Source organism: Dipodomys spectabilis, unplaced genomic scaffold (genome assembly GCF_019054845.1).
Source record: "Dipodomys spectabilis isolate Male_0828 unplaced genomic scaffold, ASM1905484v1 ptg000103l, whole genome shotgun sequence".
Taxonomy (NCBI): Eukaryota; Metazoa; Chordata; class Mammalia; order Rodentia; family Heteromyidae; genus Dipodomys; species Dipodomys spectabilis.
Window position 1 is genome coordinate 121,989 of NW_024870780.1, and position 7,337 is coordinate 129,325.

The following is a 7,337-nucleotide window of genomic DNA, read 5'->3' on the forward strand; positions in this document are numbered from 1 at the left end:
ATGTTTTCAATCCTTTTATTTGTATGTTTGCCAGCAGGGAATATAATGAGAGAAGGGGAGAGATATAAAGAAGATGTTAAAGACTTAAAAATAAAAATACTTAAAATATTATAGGTATAAAGAGGTAGTACTGTTATTAAGGAATTTAAGTCTCAGAGGTTTTGAATTGAGTAATAAATTTGTGGATTAAGTGTGTACATAAAGGGGGATAGGGTCTAATAGTCAACTACGGGTTTATCTGAGGATGTGCAGAATAACAATTAAGTCACATGAAGAAGAATGAAAGAGAAGAAAAGGTGAAAAGGATAAGGAAGAAAGAAAAAAAGATCAGAAGTTCAGTAGAGCTAAACAAAAAACAAAAAGAAATTTTTTAATAAAAAGAAAGAAAAAGAAAGAAAGAAAAATGCGCACACACATGTGTCCCTAAAATAAAGTTTATAAGAGGAAAAAAGTTACTAGAAAACAATTTTTTTCAAAAAAGGTAAAAATTTAAAAAAGTTTTAGAAAAGAAAAAAAATTTATAAAAGGTATAAAAATAAAAAAAGATGAAGAAAAAAAGTTCTTTGATTTTTTTGGGAGGGTTGGGAAAAATCCTGTATCTCCCTTGTGTCCGTAATCAGTCTCTTGTTGGAGTCTCTGGTCTGCTTGCGGTCCTGTGGCTTGGTTGGTTTCTTAAGTCAGTTTGTTTGGACAGGCAGAAAAATGCTCTCCTTTACCCAGGATTTTGCGATCCTCCTCCCAGTTTAGTTCAATGGGAGAGAGATCAGCTTTGAGTATCTCAAAATGATGGAGATGGCTTTTTCCTCATGTTTGGAGATGCTGTGATGAGGCTAGGTTCTGGGTAGAGTTGAGGCCTTTCAGCAAACAGTAGATTTTCCCGGGGGCTGGTTTGTGAGAAACTCACTGAGCCCAGCCTGGAGCCACTCTCAGGGTTTATGTTTACTGAATTTCAACTGATTGTCAAGGCTGCTAAAGGGAGGGGCAGCCTCTGGCTCTGATTACCCCGTGAAGAAAGCCACTCCTAGGACTGGTACCCGAGCTGTGTGACTTTTCCCTGGGTAGAACTGAGTCTGGCAGATCAGGTTAGGCTCTTGTGACCTGCTAAATGACTCTAGATTTCTTCCAATTCCTGAGTTGGAGCTAGCAGCTCCACTGAGCTTTGTCAGTATCCAAGATGGAGATCTCCGGTACTGGGGGGGTGGCCTTCCCTCCTCTGCTCCCTGAGAAGGAGTGAGGACGTCAGGCTTCTACTCACGCCGAGTCTTGGTTCCTGGGTCATCTCTGGTCTGCGAAGTGCAGGATGAAAATGTCTGCTCCTTTTCGGTTCTTGCTGGTGTTGAGTAGAATCTGCTCACCTGCTGTGTCTGGCTCCTTCGTCCAGGACTCTCTGTGATTCAGGTATGGCGGCAGTAGTTGCCGCTACCACCGCTGCCGCTGCAGCAGTGGCGGCGGCTGGCAAAAACTCAGATCTGTCTCCTTGCCTGGATTTTCCCTCTCTGGCCTAACTCTATGTCCTGTGAAGGCACACTTGATGTGATTCTCTGGCTTAAGACTCTTCACTGGAACTCTAAAACTGCTTTCTATGCGAGAGCTTGTTTAGCCTCCAGCTTCTCCTCCACCATCTTCCTGGAACTCCCCTCTAAACATTTCAATCTTAAGAAATGATTTGTTGACAAAGAAAGATCTTTCCCTTTGTTCTGAAATACACACTTCTCCAAAGTTTCCTTGTTTGATTCAGTGAAAGAACTAACTTTTCCATGGAGTTTTCCAAGTTAACAGGGTTCACTAATTTCCTCAATATTCTTTCATCATGTGATGAATGCTTTTTACTTAACAACTGTATCCATCAGTGCCAAAGAACATGTAGGCAAGTCAAAAACTGGAACTGGACTTCAGGCTTGTCCATCAAACTAGTGCCAGGCATACAGTGGTCAAGTAATTGCCTCTCTTCCAAATTTAGTGTCACTGTTCAAAAGAGAGAATAAGTCATTCCTTTTTATAGGCTGAGTATTGTATTTGTGATGGCTGTACAGTAAACAGTTGTAATAGCTGGTAATGAGAATTTTTCTTGACATCATAGCGGGGGGAGGATGGGATGGGAAGGGGAAACAAAAGAGGAGGCTACAATGCTTGATAAGAAATGTACTCATTATCTTGCCCATGTAATTGTAACCCCTATGTACAGTATTTTCACAATAAAAATTAAAAATTAAAAAAAAATAAAACAAAACAACAACAACTGTTGAGCTTGGAAGAGGGAAAGTATTGTTAAGTGGGATGATAGGAACATACAAAATTTAGTGTGTTTGTGTGTGTGTGTGTTTGGTTGTGCTGGTCCTTGGGCTTGAACTCAGGACTTGGGCACTGTTCGAGTTTTATGATCAAGTCTAGCACTCTACCACTTGGGCCAAACTCCACCTCAAGCTTCTTTAGAAGTCATTGGAGATGAGTCTGATCCAGTTTCCTGTTCAGGCTTAGAACCTTGATCTCTTTCTCAGCCTCTTTTGTGAATAAGATTACAGGTGTGAGTCTGTAGTAGTTATATTACTGTTAAGTAATATAGTAAACATCATGCCAGTTTATACTCCTTCCAGCAGTGTTTGTGTGTTGCACACACACCTAAGATAAAACCCACTCCATATTTGATGACATCCAGATTGCATAATGCCGTGAGATACATATTGTTATGCTCACTTTACCTATGAAGAATTTGAGCTCCAGAGAGTTTAGTTAATTTTGAGTCCCCATCTAGTATACAGTGGAGCCTGTATCCAAGCTCAACTAGGTCTGTTTATTTCAGAATACATGGAGTCATCATCTGTTCTAGTCAACATGTTTTCTAGCAAGTACTTCTGGTTGCAAGTACAGTTCATTTTTTATTGTGAGAATACCGTACAGGAGTTACAATTACATGGGCAAGATAATGAGTACATTTTTTATCAAGCATTGTTGCCTCCTCATTGTTTCCCCTTTGCAAGTACAGTTCTGTGCCTGACAGATTACCTTTCTCTCTCTTTAACTGTTTGTACCCACTTTCATAAGCTAGAGAAGCACAAGTGATGAGAATAGCTATTTTTGAAGGGGAAATTGATAATGGGGTTTGAACTTGGTATCACATGCATATTAGTCAGATCTTCCATTTGAGTTATGCCTCCAGCACAATATTTCTGTTTTTTTCTTTTGTATTATTATTATACAGGTGAGTTACACAGAGGTTACAGTCATATAATTCAGGTCTGGATATATTTCTTTTTAAAAATGTCACTCCTTCTCTTGCTCTCTCAATTTTTCTCTCACTGGTTTGGTTTTATTAATTTCTTCCTCTTCCTCCCTCCCCTCCTCCCCCTCCTCCCCCTCCTCCTCCCCTCCTCCCCCTCCTCCCCCTCCTCCCCCTCCTCCCTCTCCTCCCCCTCCTCCCCCTCCTCTCCCTCCTCCCCCTCCTCCCCCTCCTCCTACTCCCCCTCCTCCTCCCCCTCCTCCCCCTCCTCCCCCTCCTCTCCCTCCTCCCCCTCCTTCTCCTCCATCTCCTCCTCCTCCACCTCCTCCTCCCCCTCCTCCCCCTCCTCCCCCTCCTCTCCCTCCTCCCCCTCCTCCTCCTCCACCTCCTCCTCCTCCTCCTCCTCTTTCTCCTCCCCCTCCTCCCCCTCCTCCTCCTCCACCTCCTCCTTCTCCTCCTCCTCCTCCTCCTCCTCCTCCTCCTCCTCCTCCCTCCTCCTCCTCCTCCTCCTCCTCCTCCTCCTCTTCCTTCTTCTTCTTCTTCTTCTTCTTCTTCTTCTTCTTCTTCTTCTTCTTCTTCTTCTTCTTCTTCTTCTTCTTCTTCTTCTTCTTCTTCTTCTTCTTCTTCTTCCTCCTGCTACTCTTCCTCTTCCTCTTTTTCTTCTTATTATTTAGATTTAGAAGGAATAGTTACATACGTGTGGCAATGATTACATTTCTTTTGTCTTTGTTTTTGTTTCAGTCAGTAATAAGGCTTGAACCCAGGGCCTAAACACTGTCTCTGAGCTCTTTTGCTGAAGAATGGCACTCATATTGAGCCACAGCTCTCCTTCCCTTAGTGCATTTCTTTTTGGACAATGTTAACCTTTCCGTTCATCTCTTCCAGTTTTCCCATCCTTCCCCACAAACAAGTTGCATAGGTCATTTTCAGCATAGTACAAATTGAATATCACTGTTGCACATGTTCATCGTTTGTCTCTCCTTTGGAAAGACCCCTTTAACTTCGCAAAGAGAGATTAATGAAGAAAACTGACAAAAATGAAAGAAAATAAAGAAAAATATCTTGTTTCTGTTTCCTGGCCACTGGTTATTTTTGAGATAATGTGTGTGTGGTGTGTGTGTGTGTGTGTGTGTGTGTGTGTGTGTAAATACTTGAGCTTGAACTCAGGGAGCTGACCTTTAGCTTTTTAACTCAAGGGTAACAGTCTATGACCTGAACCAAACTTCCACTTCTTGATTTTGAATGGTTAATTGGAGATCAAAATTTCACAGATTTTTCCTACTTGTTCTAGCTATAATCCAATTTCCTCAGATCTGAGCTTTATAAATAGCTAGTTACAGGTGTGAACCACTGGTGATGCTTGACCTACCTTCCTTTTGTTAAGTAGTTGAAATGTAAAAGTCAGTTGCAACCATAGTAAAAAAGAAATCCATTTAACTTTCCCAGCTTCATTAACTTTTAAAACTTTGTCACATTTGATATGGACAGAAAAACATTTTTTGTAAATGCTCCTGCAATTTGGTTTGCGTCTGGGTTTTTCCCTCATGATGATCTTGATATTTTTTTTTAGCTTTTTACCTACTAAATATTGATGACAATATGTCCAGAGGGCATTAATGACCTTTTTCTGACTTTCATAAGGAAATGGTGCAAGCTAACACTTGTAATATATTTGTGTGCAGGAACCCATTGATATATCCACATTCTTAGCCAGAAGACAGTAGTGCCTGTTACAAATCATGTAGCTATGGCAAAACACTGACTCAGGCCTTGTTACCACCTTCCTGTAGGTCCTCTTAGAGTGCAATCCTGACTCTTCAGTGACCATGACAGAGCCCTGATGGACATTCTCAGGACACAACCAAGGTCACCACTCAGGCTTGGCACCTACTACTTCCTATAATGGAACGACACAGCAATTTTTAGGTCATTAAGCTCTCATCAGTCCTGAGAGTTCCTCCTTGAACATTTGATCCTAAGAATTAAGGAGACATCAAACTCTCTCTTCCTTGTGCCAGTTGTGGAACTGTATTTCTTCAGCTGCTTACAAACTTAACATTTTTTCTAGTCTATTTATTGCCCCAATATGTTTTCAAATCCTACCAAAAATTCTTATTAGTAAGAGGCACTTAATTAGTAGTCACGTTCTCAAACTCCTAAGTTCCTCAGTGAGCTGTGCGAGAGAAACCACAGCAAGTGTCAGGGGTCCTCCAGACTAGCTTCTTGCCCAGGGAAGAGTGCCTCCAAATTAAACAAAGAATAATTCTTATATCTCAGATTACATGTCCAAGCTATACATACCAAAGAAAGCTAAGGACAAGAGATTAGTCTGACTTAGGAACCATGCAGATCACAAACACGAATTCTATGTTGACAGAAATGAAAAGAAATTTTCCTTTATTCATATGATACAATAAAAAGCGTAACTTTTCTCATTATCACTTAATTGTGGTTGTATGTACTCAGTACTATCTTCTTGAAAGTCCTAAAAAACCCTTTGACACAAACTCAGAAATTCCGTTGGTATCAGCTTGAGATTTTATGAAAAAAAATAATTTTTATATTTTTAAAAATATATTTTATTATAAAGATGCTGTACAGAGGGGTTACATTTACATGAGTAAATTACATTTCTCATTGAACATTGTTACCCACTCCAGTGTTTTTCTCCCTCTGTCCCTTCCCTCCACTGCTCCCCACCCACATTACATTGTAAAGTTAATTTCCGCCATGGTGTCCTGTGAGTATCATTGTTGCAATGGGTCACCATTTGTACTTCTTTCAGCATTTTGTTATTTCCCTTCCCTTCCCTCAATCAGATAAATGAATATACAAGATGCAGGGTACCAGAATCAAAGACTGGAATTGTGATAGATAAAACCAATAGGAAAAGAAAAATCACATAAAGTAAGAAGAAAGATCTAGCTGTGGTACATTGGCTACATCAAGCTTGACAACTAAACAAAAGACCTGGCATTCATTTCAGTTAGCATCATTTTCTCTGATCATATATATATATATATATATATATATATATATATATATATATATATATATATATTCATAACTCCTGAGCTATTATAATCCACTTTCAGGAGTAACAGGTTAATGCTAATCATTGCAAATGAGGGAAATCATAGAGCTCTTGTTTCTTTGGGCCTGGCTTGATTAACAGTATGATTTTTTCCAAGTCTTTTCATTTTCTTACAAAAGGGACGACGTCATTCTTTCTGATAGAAGCATAAAATTCCATTGTGTAAATATACCACATTTTCTTGATCCATTTATCTATTGCAGGGCAAATGGGTTGTCTCTATATCTTAGCTATGTGTAACAATGCTGCAATGAACATAGCTGTGCTGGTAGCTTATTATGCCCTAGTTTGAAATCATTTGGATAAATGCGGAGGAGTGGGGTTGTTGGATTTTAGGGGATTTCTATGTTTCGATTTTTGAGGAACCTCCATTCTGCCTTCCAGAGTGGTTGAGCCAGCTTACATTCCTACCATCAGTGTAGTAGTGTTCCCATTTAGCCATATCCACCCCAGCAACTGTTATTATTTGTTCTCTTGTTAATGGCCATTCTAACTGGGGTGAGTGGAATCTAAATATGGTTTTGGTTTTGTTTTGCATTTCTTTTATGACCAGTAATAGTGAGCATTCCCCTTGGTTGTTTGTTTGTTATGTCATTTTAACACATGTTGAACTTAGGGTTTCCCCACCAAATCTTCAACAAACTAGCAACTATGCTGCCTCTTTGGATTTTGCTTCAAAAGTTACAAAATATTCTGACATATTTTTGGTTTGGTGTTTGGGGGTTGGCTTTTGGAGTGCTAGTGGGTCTGTACTCAGGCTTGAACTGAGGGTCTGGAGCTCTAGTTTAGATTGTTTAACTCAATGCTGTCACTGTGCCACTCGAAAAACATATCCACTTCTGGCTTTTTCTACTTAATTGAAGATAAGAATCTTGAGGATTTATTAGCTTAGGTTGGCATCAAACTGTGATCCTCAGACCTCACCCTCGTGAGCAGCTAAGATTACAAGAATGAGCCAGATGCTGGATATATTCTGCTCCCTATAAAACCTAAACTAGGGCACATAATACTGAAGCATGTGTGTAA